Raw genomic sequence first — 15,018 nt, 5'->3', positions numbered from 1 at the left:
AGATTCCCCATGTGTAATAGGAGAACAACAACACTTACCTACTTCACAGCAAGACTCTTGTGAGAACTAATTAATGTTTGTTGCACAACACTTCGAATTTGTAAAATGCCATTTAAGTGGTAAGTATTATTGCCATTATCATCAGTGTTGTCCTGGGTACCAAAGAGACATAAATCTGACTGCTTAAGAGCTACTTAATATGTTACAAACAAGGCACAAAATAAGGGCAAAAGCATCACATCATTTTCTTAGGAATATCAAGAACTTAAAGAGATAAAATAAAAATGTTTGACAAAGATCTGCTTGCCTTACAGCTTCATTTGATAGTGTCTGTCTTCTGCCACACTTACTCTTGGTAGTACCTTACCCCATGAGTAGCTGCTCCAGCTGGTCAACAGGACTCCTGCAAGGGCAGGGGAGCCAGCTGAAACTGTAATGTTGCACCTGTGCAGTTTAATACATCTACTTAAAAACAAATAAAAACAAAACACTTTGTATCCTGTGGGATCTCATTTCCCCTTTTAATTTCGCTTTCCCTTTCTAAACAGCAAAGGTAAGGTCATCAGCCACTGATGTAATATGCTAGAGAGAAAAGTGCTGGGAAGTATACCTATGTGACAATAACGGTATTTGTTATAATGTTTCTACATGAATTATACTTCAAATTTTATTTATACATCTCCTCCTGTGGATAAATTAAATTATTTAGTTATTCATAGCGATCGGGAAAAAGCAAATCTTAATGTCCAAACGGTAAGGCTCCAGTCCTGTATGTGAACGTTTACTCCCTTCCGCAAGGTAGAGCCTCCTAGAAAATCCTGTTAATTATAGGGATAGATGCACACCCAGCTTGTATGTTGTACCTGACCAAGCCAGTAAGCTTTGAAAAAGAATTAGACAGCTAGACCAGGTACTACTTGCTCCCCTGGAAATTCTTCCTTATTCACCTGAAGTTCTGTGGAATAAGCTTAATTCAGAAAGATACTTACATCCAGGTCAATGCGAAGTGAGACTACCCAGATTGTGTCCTACACAATGTTTTAGTGTCCTAATCCTATTAAGTGCTATGAGATTTATATCGTGAAGATCACATACCATGCTATAATTTATATTTAAAAGTTGGCTTACAGTTGCTTACCCTTGGCCTGTTCTTCCATTATATCCAAATTAATAATGTCTAATCCTTGCTTTCCTATGCTAAAGCAAATAGAAGAATTATGGGGAGGAAACAATGACAACATCAAAATTCAACCCTAAATAACAAGTTCTGAACTATTGTAACGTGTCTGAGAGAAATTACCTGGATAAATTCACTGGCTTGTTAACAATAAAACATATGTTCTGTATTTTCGACTTGTCAAGTGCCTCAGCAAGAGATCACTATGGCAGCTTGCAGTACACAAAGTAAAGAGGACTTTAAGATATTCTCTATTAAACTTCTAGTGCTACTGCAAAGCACAGATAAAAGTGCAAATAGATAGATAAATATCGGGATATAAATCAGAGAAATTTCATACCTGAGAAAACAGCTCTTGTAAATATAAATTGAAGGATATATTTAAACACTACGCTGAAGGACAAAATGTTGCTCATTAATACAGATTTAAAATACTGAAGTTTAGATTACAGAAGAGGACAACGACATGCACAAGAAGCAGTGTATATTTTTGCTTTAATATAATGATGCTGAGGGCTTTCAAATCAATAGGCAAGAATGTGACTGTCCACAGAGCTTGAGAGCTGATTGTAACACAGGTAACGGCGGTGCAGGTCTTGGTACTGGCCGGCAGACGAGCAGCAGCCCAAACAAAACATACTGCCAAGACCCAGGAGTACAGTTCGTTGTGCACAGACATTCATTCAGTGCTGACTCTGATTATGTTGCTGGAGAAAAGGGATGGGGCAACAAGTAATACATGCTTCTAGAAAACCTACTATGAAACTGACCCAAATCACATGGATTTCCACAGTGAGGCCAGGTTGAAACCAACAGGACACCTTGTGTAAGACACAAGGGCCACACCACCATTCAGGTGGCTTGAAATAGAAGGCATTGCACTGCTGAAGTGTGGTCAGATCACGAAGCACACAAAGCAGAGTACTTTACATCAGTGGGAAACACGTAAAGTAGACGCGTACCCCATAAGCTGATTTTATGTCCTCTGCCATTGCATGCATTTGTCTTACCGAGTAATAGGCTATGCATAAAGACTGATGGATCCAGAAAGACAACGGCCACCACAGAATGTAAGTTGCTGAGCCGAACTGCCTAGAGCTGGTACAAAAGGTGTTTCTGCTGCACATGCTATTTCTCCTTCCAAAGGGGGCAACAAAAAGGAGGTGAGGAAGAAGAGCTGACGCATACAAGCTGACAGAAGCTTTAAAATGCACTCTGAAGTCCTGGGAATGAGCAGAAGCAAGAACAGGAGTGGCAGAAAGGGACACAGGTTGTGTGTTAAACAGGGCCCTTAGGGAAAGTAACCTCATCCCTCTCTGTTAGCAAGCGCACCAAAACCTGTCCTTTATTATACTGTATCCACACAGATCCTTGACCTATATTTTAAGAGCCATTGAGAATCCCAAATAAGGGCAAATAAAAATGAGGAGGAAAGGTTTTTATTATTATTATTATTATTATTTTGGTGGTGTTTTTCCCTTTCCTCTCTCGTGAAATAGCACAGCCTCAAGCCATTCCTCACAGTTGCAAACGCGTTCAAATGAGACCTTCAAAGACTGGAGGCTGAACTCTCCAGGGTGGACCCTCTTGTCATCATTAGGCTAAGCAGAAATCTAAAACTGCTGTAAACAACAAGCTTATAAAAGAGAATGTTAAATATCATGCCATCAAGTCACAGGAACTGAAGCTATCTTATAAGCAAGTCATGGCCATGATACACACACACACTGTTCTCAAAAATGTAACTTCAGTTTCCTTCTGTTTATTCTTTTCTTCCTATTACTTTTGCGTGACAATGAAAGCCAGTAGGACAAGAAGAGAAGCAAAGACAGTGATGGTAAGAACAATGCTTTCAACTGCCTTTTGCCCTCCTAACAGGATCAGGAAGACAAAGTAAGAAACCACATGCCGTAAGTTTATTTGGTAAAAAAGGAGGAGAGAACTACAAAAGACAGCACGGTCCAGGAACAGTAGGTTTTGTATTAAACAATCACTATTTGCTTTTAAAGACAGATTTTTCTCACAATAAATAACCTGAGGAGTACAGGGATGGGATTCCTGCCTGCCTACATATCCTGCCCACTTCCTACATCACCTGCTACCAGATGAACTGCAGCAGCTCACCACTTTTTCCCCAAAAAATATGCAAAACTTTGCTGCAAATGCCACTGTGCATCTCAGCTGATCACTAATAACAAGAAGAGATCAATCTTCTTTTTCTTGAGCTAGGTGAACAACTTGCTTTTTGTTACCCATGAATCCAAAATTAATGTTTGTGTGATCAAAATGCGTAAAAGGCAGAAGAACACTGCCCTGCCACCAGGCGCAGGACAGCACAGCAGGATTAGCTGCTGCCACCTCCATCACACGCACAGTGCTGCACTTCAGAAACTTCTTCCAAGTGATACAAAAGCCAAAGTGGATTAAATGATAATAGCTCTCAACACAAACCCTACAACCACAATTAAGAGAATGTGTTGTATTTTAACTTTGTAATGACTTCAGCTACAAACATCTTAAACTCTTGAAATTCGCAGCAAAGCGTTCATTTAAAAACAAGTGAAATTAGAATTAATATTAAACCTGCTGTTTGCAAAAAACTCTGCTTTATACACAACATATTTACTAAGACCATGTTCCCAAGAGCCTTGTGTTCCAGTTGTAACACTTCTCTTTGCAATTGGGTTTTCTGAATAATAAGTTTGGGCTTAAAGAGCTTCTGCCTTTTGTTGCACCCAGGGTCCATGCCATCACATGAAGCTGCGCATACTTCTCATCCTGGCCCGCCTAAGCACAACTCTAATTTGTGCTACTGGCATTTCTTCTGCAGACACTGTCTTAGTGAAGGACAGGCATGGCAGAGGGGTGCACATTCAGTAAAACTGAATTCTAAGTACTAACAGATCTGCACATGACATGGGCTGTATTTTGCCCAGGCAGGAAAACCCAGCAGGCTGCCTCCCAAAGATGACAGTACAATTTCCCAGGTAAGTTGCATTTAACATATGAGAAATAAAACTCTCCATTCATGAACTACCTGGCACAAAAGGAGGGAAACTAATAGCTATAAGAACTTTGATCAATTAAGTTTTCATTACAAGTCTCACTTTTCAGTAATCAGTCTGCTTTGCTCTACTTCTTTGGATATTCCTTCTCAGCATATTCACCAACATCATTTAATGCTGATTTAATTCGCTTGGCAGCGTATCCCACACAGCTCTGGCTGAAATGAGTACTAACATTTACAGTCCCCTGCCCCAACAACTAATCCAAATGGAAGCAGCTGTTCTCCTGCTCATTGTGGAGCTCTTCTTGGCACCTTGACCACAACCATAGTACTTCTGTGGTGCTGGGAGTGAGAACTGACTGTAAGGAGAAGTCCATGATAGTTCGAAGCAAGAAGGATATGATCTGTATCATGACTCCTACATCACAAGACTTTTTTATTTTTTGTTGCTTTTGATCAATTTTAAATTTGACTTGATGCATCTATTGTTCTGGTACAATCCAAACATGGAAATCTGCATAACGTCTTGGTAACAGTTACACCACATTGTCCATTCCATCTCCAACCTTCCTAGGATACTGAAGAATCAAACCTTAGAAGTCAAGTTCCTCTTTTCTCCCCTCTTTCCTCTTTTTGCCTCAACCAAAATCAGCCTTCAAAAAGGTAAAAATAATGTGCAAATATAAATGCAGAGCAATGCCTGTCTTTTTGTGACTGAAGTCACTGGTATTTATCAGATAAATCCTGCAGCTACTGACAGCACAGGTGCCCTGCCTTCAAAAACAACCGGCTACCAGATTATTTCATATTATTTTAAAAATCATTACCAAAAACATAAAGATACTTCAGAATAATTTTAAACAGCAGAAATCCTTGCAGAAAGCAGCAGTTCTTCCTAACACACAGGCTGGCTGGTAGAGGACCAAGACAGAGGCAACCAGGGAGGAACACCAACAGCCATACAGCAGTTCTAAATAATACTGTAGCAACCCTGATATCATAGTTGCCTTTGTTTTTTCCTCCTGGATTTGGTGCTTTATCATAGGGCAATATTCTTCAAAGGACTACAAAGATTAGATGCCAAGACCCCACGAATGTCCATTTAGCACCGAGCTCTCTGCCATCCCAACTCAAACACCAGCCCTAAATGGTGGGAATCCCTTACGAGGCAGCCATCAAGATGTGCGGACTCACAGTGGTGAACGCAAGAAGTTATTTTTAAGACTTGAATCTTCAAAGTGAAGTTTTCCCATGGGGTCATCATTTTTAAAGAGAGATTTCCAGAGGGGTTGGGTTAGGCCAATTCTGAAAGCAAATCTGCTGCAAAACCATTAGTCCCATTATCAAGCTATCTCAGGACTGGCCTCCCCTATAGCAGTGATGAAGAGGGTGTACCAGGCAGTCACACTGAACACACCTGCAATTCCTTTCCTATTTCTAATCCCCGTTTCAGCTTATAAATTTGGACCTCTGTCAATGGAAGAGGAGGCCCCTCAGAGACATGTTCGTAAAGGAACGGTTAAAGTGAAACCTCTGCTTAAGCGTTTCGCTGGATCACATCCAAATCAAGCCCCAATTCTTTTTGTTTTGACAGTTTTGTAATGTAAAATAGAAAACACATACAGTAGAAATACAATCAAAGTCCTTGCTACTTGAGTATCTAGAAGTCTTTCCTGTTTATAAATAGTAAAAACGTATGTTTATGTAAAGAGAAACACTGATTTACTAGAACTGATTGCTTCACAGTCTAATTACTTTTCAACTGGCTGTTCCAAATTAAGATGTCATTGATGGCTTTTTGTGATATATTTCATTTTAAGCAAATTTATTCTATAATAGAGCACATCATAATGGAAAGCAGAGTTCCCACTCTTCTTTCCTCTTTGTAGCCTGATATCTTGACAAGTAAATTAAATTTAGCAGTTAAAATGCTTCCATTAGTAATTTTATTAAGTTAATTAAGGAATCTCTCTTTCTGAATTTTAAATACGTTCATTCCAGCACAACCTTGATTTTTTTTTTTTTTAATTCCATATATTTAGTAACCATGATTGTTTCTTGAACAAACAACCGCCCATACAAACATTCTTGAGACTACAAAAAACAGAAATTTTTTAAAGTGCCAAAACTTGATCTGTCAGTTCTTTTGCCTTACAAAATAAAAAAAAAAAATCCTACTCAAATCTAGGGAGGATATTTGCTATAAGCAATTCAAAAATCTACAAGTCACAGCAATCATGTGGAAATTACATGTCTAGAACATTTAAAATAGATAAGGTGCATAAACAGCACCTCACATAAAATGAGAATTAGCTGAATCCTCACCTGTAGCTTTAGCCAACTTCATATCTCCTGGTTCACGAAAAGTCTACATTTTATAAATTATGCTGTACTTTGCATTTACCTTTTTCATTTTTTAACACAGACAAAACGCGGATATAACCAAACATTATGAGAACAACTGTTTTTTTTAATGTCCCTCCTCCCTGAAATGAGAGGCTAGGAGAAATCCCCTGGGATTTTCAATTGCCTCCAAAGCACAGGAGTCTGGGTAATTTATAACCAAACTAAATTCATATATTGTAAACATGAACTAGTAGAGTGCTTTATTTTTTTCAGTCACCACCACTGCAATATGCAATAAGCCTCTTGCAACATTTTCTGTTAGAAAAAAATAAATTGAATTTATCTCATCATTTAGAGGAAGGGAAGGGGATTCTTCAATAAAGAGTCAAACATTTAATTTGCCTCAGGACTAGGTCCAAACTAATGATAACGTCCACTTGACATTCCATGGTCTGCTGGAAAGAAGTGTCTACAAAAAGTAAAATACAATTATTTAAACCCAAACACTAACCACAAGGAAGGTTGACATTCATTGTATATGACAAGGCCACCCAGGGGCATGGTTCAGCACAGGCAGATTAACATGTACAGATGTAATAATGCTCCCGATCACAGTTAAACATGCATAAGTATAAGGAAGAAACAACAACTGTGAAGGGTGAATTATTTGCTGTACAAAAGATCAGCTGATATGGGTATTGAAAAAAACTCATTGAGATTGCAGTATTAAAATGGAGAGCAATGCTACGTAACTCATTGATCCAAGCTGATCTTAATAAAGGTCAGGAAACACCTGCAGACAGTCCCTGATGTACTAACGGGCAGAGAAAGCTGGCGAGAAGTATGGTTTACAAGTAGGGTGGAGAAAAATCCCCTCGATGAACCAACTACGTAAGGATCACACAAAATTAATCACTCAGCTCCAAACTACCTGGACATCTCCCACCCTTTTCTCCAGGAGCGGCCAACCCAGAGCTCACCGGAGCAGCGCAGCCCAGCTCTCTCCAGGAACACGCAGAGCCCCGGTGACTGCCAGCCACGCAGACATCTGGGTATGGGAACAAGTAAATGGGGGCAGCGTCAATTCTGCTCAATCTGCAGAGCATCTCTCAAGCTGCTTCTTCTCCCAGGAATCCCTCAGAAGGGCTTTGCAGCAGGCAGAAGACGTGACGGGCAAGAAAGCAGCACGCCGGGCCAAGGATGGAATAAAACTGGAAGTCTAAGCTACAGCAACAGACATCATCTCTGTGTCTCAGCTGGGCTGCAGATAGAAATAGTCATAAAAATGACCGTTTGAAGTCCCATCCATACCGTACTGGTGGAGAGCTGCCTACTGGGATGTTGATCCCATTTCACAATGCAATTCCAAAAGCACCTGTGACTTTTGCCAAGTATTTGGCTCAAAGATGGGAATGAGACCAAAAGCATAGGACAGCCCAAGTTGGAAGCTACCAGCTCGGATCATCGAGTCCTACTCTTACTGCTCCACAAACCAGAACAAATGCAGACACTGTTTTTTTATCCATTAGTAACGGGCATCAAACTTCAGATGAAACTTTTCCCTGTGTAAATGATGTTTTGTTATAAGATATCTACCTTATCATTTATTTTTGCAGAGAAAGAAAAGCCTCACACAAAATTACCATTAAGAAAATATAAACAAAGTTCAGCAGCTTGAGTAGAAATACTGTTTCACGTTTATAAATCAAAAGATTTGCATTCCCCCCATCCCCAATTAAAAAGTCAATATACTGAATTTAGAACAAGTTTTCAGTCATAGAATCAAAACCAAATAAAACCAGAAAAGATGAAGGCTTTAAGTCTGCTTTTCTTATCTCAAGGCACAATTAAGTAGAGCTGTTACAGTATTCTTGATATATCATTAGCACTTAAGAAAAACAAAAAAAGGAAAAACACTACACACATCTCCAGTGATGGAAACACATTCCACAGGCAAGGAACTTGAGTGCTTCCATACCCCTAGCACTGCAGATTTCACATGCACGCAGTGTGAATCTCCTGCTGCAAGCCGATTCTATTTTGTCCTTCCCCAGGCTCTGGCCATGGAAGGAGTATTTTTCATTTCTTCTCTATAAGAGAAGTACTGAAGGAAAAAATAAAAAACAAGCAAGAAAGAGTTTTCCATAGAATGCTTTGTATTTTTTTAAAGGGGAAAGGATGATTATGTCTCAATTTCAAAGCAAAGAAGTACTGAAATGCAGAAGCTCCTGTGGGCACAAATTCCTTTATCTTCCCCACCCCTCAAAACACTTCTAATACTTCCATACACGTACAAGCTTGCAGGAACAGCCAAACAACCTCCTCACCCCCAAGATTTAACCTTTATTAATTACCATCTGAATTGATTTATGAATAACAGCGACCAAGACACGATATGGAAGTTTTCATTTTGTTTTGCCTGAAGCCTAATCTCTATTTTTACTCATAGAATAACAAACCAAACCCTGCACAAGCTGATTTTAAGAGCAAACCAGACCCTACTTATCTCATTTGAATTCACTGTCCCATTGCTTTAGACACGTTCTGTGCCAGCATTTTAGAGAGAGGAACAAAGCTTCCAGAATCAGTGTTACAGGCACAAGGATTTTATTTATTTTTAATTTGCTGTGTGTGTTCCTGTAGGTTTCCTGTATTAGCCACATCACAACATTTGCGCTTCAGAGAGCACCTCACACACATACAGTAAGCAAAGATGTATTTCTATTACTCCACCCTTTCTGAGCCTAGATAGGGATGAGCTGTAAATTGTTGCTCCAGGAAAATCAACGTTAAGGCTATTTAAAAGTTACTTTTGAACGCGCACACTCCCGATTTTCCCAATTCCTAGCAGCCTTTTTCACTTTCAGGTAGCTCATCCGAGCAACACGCTTTTGTCATGTTACACTTGTTTAAAAGGCAATGCACAACACCAGACAAGTTAGAGTAAACTTCCTACCAAGCTCTTAAGACACCCACTGACCTGCAGGTAGAAGAGTCCAGACTTTCATCGAAGGGAGAAGAGCAACTCACCTTTGTCTCAAACAGAAGGAAAAAGGACAGAAGTCCCAGCAACTTATAGGAGTGTTAAAGAACAAAATCACCACTTGAATGGTTTCTGTCTACTTATCACCTGCAGTCCATCAAAAAAATCACAGGTGCTAACCACTCCACCCTTGCATTCAGCCAGCCCAGAAAGCCCAGCAATGTTCAACCCAAACAAACCCAATGCCATTCTCCTTCGGGTTCCTGCTAGGTTTGTATGTTTTTTCAATAAATCCAGCCTTTGAAAAAGTTATGTGAGCAGATAAAACAATTCCTGCTGAAAACAGCCCCACTTCGAACTTCTCCTGTCCTCAGCTACACGGGCAGCCATTTGCAAAAAGACACAGAAACAAAGCTGGGAAGGGTCACAAGGCTCAGAGAGTTCGTTCCTGGGCTCTCAGACAGGGTCAGGTGCGTCTGTGGGGCATTCACACAGGTGTTTGTCAAATCTGTTATTTAACACTACTAATTACAAGATTTTGCAATCACTCTCAGCCTATCCCCATGGCCACCAAGTTTATATCTGAGCTGAAAAAAATAAAAAGTTAAAAAAAATAAGTCAATTTGTTCTTGTTCAACAGAGAGTGGACATGGAGAAGAGTCATCAGCTCATAACCCTCTCTATTTTAAGACTATTGAAGTACCCCTCCCAAGCTACCTCCTAAACTAAAACACACACAATTATTTTTGCCAAGAGATTTTCCACTTCCAACATACCTTGCTAAGAAGGTCTGCAGTTTTCATGTCTATCTGCGCTACATCCTCCACGATTTGCCTCGGGGGAGCTGGGAAGAAAGCACCCATTTGCCTGCACTTTGCAGTGTGGAGACTCTCACAGTTAGGAGCTCAGAATCAGTCCGTCCCCTCTCTCCTCCTCCTCCCCATTCACACCATGGCAATTTTCTCTCTTTCACAGATTCAATCAGCTATAATCTTTAAAGCAGGAACACCAGACTTCCCTCCGCAGTCTTACAGGACCTCGATCGCACCTGCCATCGCCTTGTCTGAAAAGCATCATTTGGCAATTTGCACAGAGTGACGAGAGCTGCGCTGAGCTGGGGGTTAGTTTTGCTGAGACTCGATCCGGACACGCAATTGCAATGTTCGCTGGACAAGGGTAAGAGCTGAAAAATATACACACTTCCTTTTGCAGCAATTGAATATACGCTTAACTTCGCAGAGCTGAGGCCCTCAACGCATCAGTGTGCCTCAGAGTTTGTGTCTGGGGCACTCCAGCGTTTCCCAGCAGTGCCGGCACACACAGCGGCTCCTAAGGTTGCCCACGAGCAACCCACAGTTGGCTGGGGAACTACAGAACTACATTTCTCCTTAGCTACTTTTTCCCTTTTAATGTCTTACCAATATGAAAGCACGCTTTTTCTTGTACTTGTTTCCTCCATTAAAAATACACATTTTAACTCAATATCTAAGTGATGTGCACATAATTTACAACATAAAGGAGACATAAAGAAAGGACATACATCTTCCATTACCATGCACCATACCCCATAACAAACAAACAAATTTGGGAAGTTTACATGTCAGATATAAACTTACCAGCATAAGAAAGCCTTTGTATTCTCCACACAGGTTGTTAGCTCTGGCTGGACAGCAGCGTCTCCCTGCCCGTGGGTAGGCACGCCAGACAGACCTCAAACCAACTGAAGGAAACCTGAAAATCCAATCTAGCCTTCCGGAATTTGATTTGTAGGAAATTGAGGAACAAGGCTTTACAGAGGGATTTCAAATAAATCATAATTAATTACACGTGCAAAGACATCAACTACATCGGGGCACACGGTGAACAAATGAGCAGCAGCTCGGCGAGGCCACCCATGGGGACCTGCAGCCGTGCCCGGAGCCCGCCCAGGTGCTTCTGCCTGCTCCCAGCACCCTGCAGCAGCACCTGGGCAGCTCGTCTTCAGTGTTAGGCACCAATCTGTTTGCCTTTTTGTTGTTGTTGTTGTTCTTAGTGGGTCAAATACACAGTGTCTTAAAAGTGCATCGAAAAAGATCTTTCTAGAGTGTCAGTGCAGAATAAAATACAATCTTGATGGGATAACTGGAGATATAAAACTTACATTCAATTAAAAGCAATTTACACAATTAGAAAGAAGTGTCTCTCCCAGCTCCCTCCCTTGAATACTGACATCCCATTTATGTCCTCCACAAGCCCACTCAAAAGAACAAAGCACGCTGGATTAGATAGCTTACAGAACACAGTTATTTCTGATCCCTTTTACGCTATGTTAAATAGAAATATTTCTTTAGCTGTCAACTTTCTTTCTTAAAGATCCTGCCAACAAGTACAAACAGCACCCTGAGATGTTTGGAGATGTTATCTCATGACATCAAATAAACGCACCTTGGGGTCAGAAGGGACCATTATCTTTATTCAGTTTGATTCCAGATTGTATTTCCCCGTCACTGGGGCCACGATTTCACACCTGTTCCCCATCTGTTCTTCTAGGTTGTTCTTGATCTACATAATCTTGAAAATTTTTCCATCAAAAACACTAAAAAGTGCTGCTGGATAACACAGCAAAAATCTTACATTCCAAGAGCTGATCTACAAACTTACTTAAAGAAAAGTTTATTGCTCTGGTTGCTATTTCGACTGAAAGAGCATCCATCTCAATGCATAAGTCGACACAGAGGGAAGACTCGGAGCAGAGGAGGAGGATTTTGTCTTTTCTGGTTTTCCACTGCTATTCCTGTACTAGAGGAAAGGCCCCTGGTCAAATGGATCCTGTAAACCCAACAGCAAGACAAATAATAACTAAAAAATTAAACAACTCATCCAAGCTACATTTGGGTTTGTTATTTCGAATATCCTGAGTTAACCTGAAAACAAAGATACGGGGACTGAGAAACCCACAGCACTGTGTGCTACTGTAGTACATGTCTGGCCAGAAAGAGGTGAGAGAGAAGAGCTGAGACATTTTCTGTTCCAAGGAGCCTGCAATCAAACCAGCTGCTGATCTCTAACAAACCTGCTACTTGCACGTTTACAGCTCCCATTCAAGCTGTGCTGTTTGCTGGTATTTACCTGCCAGGCTAGGCATTGCACTGCTATATATAAATTGCAATTACAAACTTACTGCACCTGTACATTAAGCATCCTTCCCAACATGCAGAGGGTCAGACCGCAGCTGACAGTTCCATAATTCACCAGGAACTAACTGGGCTGGTGTAACACACAGATAAAACCCATTTTAAGAAAACTGGCAGTTTTGGCCCTTCCAAATTCAAGGGGAAAGAGCTGTAGGCAGTTGCAAACACGATTATAGCAGAGGTGGACGGGCTGTGGCTGTGGACTGTGATGGTTCTCCCTGGAAGGCGCACAAGCGGTGGAATTATAGTTCTAATGAAATTGTCAATAGTAATCCTGTTACTGGGAGCTTGCAAGCCCTGTTTAATGAACTAGACAGTAACAAAGAAAATAAAAATACTTTAAAAGCTACAGTATGAGAAAATGATAATTGGTCCAGATTTCATGTCCATGATGAAATGCATGGGGAGCGCATTACACCGAGCGGCATTATAACCTATCAGGGGACTGCTGTTTTGGCAGACCCTTCGTAATTATTTATTGGAAATGGGGGGTACTTTACTCTGCCCAAATTCTTTCTCATGCAACACATAAAACACTCAAAAATGTAGTCACATCTGTGAGGAAAAGTTTGCAAGGTTTTAAACAACTTGATGCTGCAGGTACCGCCACTATGACCAGCTGGTAAGAAAGGATCCATGTCATGCCCCACCATGATTCCTAGTGACCTTGATCACTGTTCACAGCAGACTGAAAACAACGATGTGCAGGTGCTCCATAGCATCAAAAACTTTGCATAAATAATCCATTTGGGGCTTGGGGGATACATATATATATATATACAAATATATATATAATATATATGTGTGTGTGTTGTTCTGTGGTTTTTTTTTGAAGGACATCCTGTTTTCTTCAAATTTATGTGGCTAAATTGCTGCTACATGCTTCACACAGAAAATATAAACATATGAAAATCCCAACAGTGCACAAGTTTTTGCAAGTAATTTGTTTTTATCAGGAGGGAAAGCAATGCAGCAGTCCAGAGCTGAAATCTTTACCAGTTGCCTGTGCCGTACTGAGACAGACCAGAGCAGAATCCCAGACACAGCAGAAACAGGAGGATAATTTCCTTGGCCGAATGTTGTGAAATTTAGTAAATTAGACTTTTTTTCCCCCACTAAATGAGACAAAAGATTTGATTTGTCCACCCTAGTGGATACAGGGGAAAATCAAGACAGATAGTTTCACCTGTAAACCTTTAATAACAATACCTTGTTCTGGCAGATCCCAGAGCACTTCTGAAGCTCTTTAAAATATGGGGAAAGTGAGATGAGAAAGGACTTGGCTTTCTCACCACCGGTTAGCAGGACGGCAGCAGGACCCCAGGTAAATGTTCCGACCCCAAGACAAGTGGGCTGTTGGTGAGATGGCTGTGCTGAGGTCTGCAGCACGTCCCCTGCTCCCCGACCAGGGACCAGCCTGGGGCCACACTAGTCTGTGGGGCCATACATCCCCTGACACTGCCCTGTGGCAACGCCCAGCTAGCCCAGAATAGGAAATAAAAACCCCATCTTATCTCAAGGAGGTTTTGCAGATAGATAGCATATTGGTTACAGGGGTTTTTAGGCCTTTCTGTAGACACTAAAGTGAACAGGACCCGGTAAAGGGTCATACTCAAGCGGCAGAGCTGCTGGATGCAAGTTGCATCCAAATAGGTTCTCATGCCATTCTGTCTCCCCAGTGATGAGTTCATATGTAATTTTTGCCTTAGCCAAAATGCCTGATGCTTACTTGCAGGGGGCTAGCTACAATTTTCATGTAGCATTAGCAATCAAAATATGCATCTGGGAATAAAGGTTAGCAAATTGGATGCAATTCCCTTTCATTGCATGCAGAGCGAGAATTAGAATATGAAAAATGCCCTAGTTTTCCACAGGTAACTTCTGACTAAACATACGTTTAAAGAGCAGGGTAAAGAAGATACGTACTTTCTGCTAGGGCACCCATTTGGTGTTGATAACCCTGATACAGATGACAGGGACAGCATCACCTTCCTCGCGTTCAGCAGAGGACAATGCTAGTTACACTACTTTTTTGTAGAGACTCCAACATGGGCCGTGATGCCATGACCTTAGTCCTCTTCCTTCAGGCACTTTGTCCCCATTTTATATGTCCCTCCAACACAAACAGTGCCTTAAAGCCAAAGCCTGGCCTGTGTTGCATGAGGGACAGGATTCAGATCCAGTGAGTTTACTCAGGACGACTGCCGAGCGTAAGGGGAGGGATGGCTGCGTGCAGCAGCAGCACGAGGTCTGCGAGTCTAAGCGAGGCGCTGTCACTTGCAGAGGAAATCTGGTTATACAAAGGTTTTTGATCGTTCGTTATTCAGCACAA

At 41.1% G+C, this 15,018-nt stretch overlaps 1 protein-coding gene and 1 long non-coding RNA gene across 3 annotated transcripts in view; one reads left to right on the top strand and one right to left on the bottom strand.

Annotated features, from left to right (window-relative positions):
- The window catches only part of LOC106016886 (uncharacterized), a 538,115-nt gene that overhangs the window by 251,458 nt on the left and 271,639 nt on the right, over window positions 1-15,018 (bottom strand). The window lies entirely within an intron of this gene.
- LOC110352609 (uncharacterized) lies at window positions 10,080-11,290 on the top strand. The gene is made up of 3 exons (XR_002401815.4): window positions 10,080-10,301; window positions 10,489-10,689; window positions 11,163-11,290. It is a non-coding gene; the product is annotated as an uncharacterized lncRNA (long non-coding RNA).

The sequence above is a fragment of the Anas platyrhynchos genome, chromosome 3, assembly GCF_047663525.1.
Source record: "Anas platyrhynchos isolate ZD024472 breed Pekin duck chromosome 3, IASCAAS_PekinDuck_T2T, whole genome shotgun sequence".
Lineage (NCBI taxonomy): Eukaryota > Metazoa > Chordata > Aves > Anseriformes > Anatidae > Anas > Anas platyrhynchos.
This window is presented reverse-complemented; position numbering and strand designations above follow the sequence as displayed.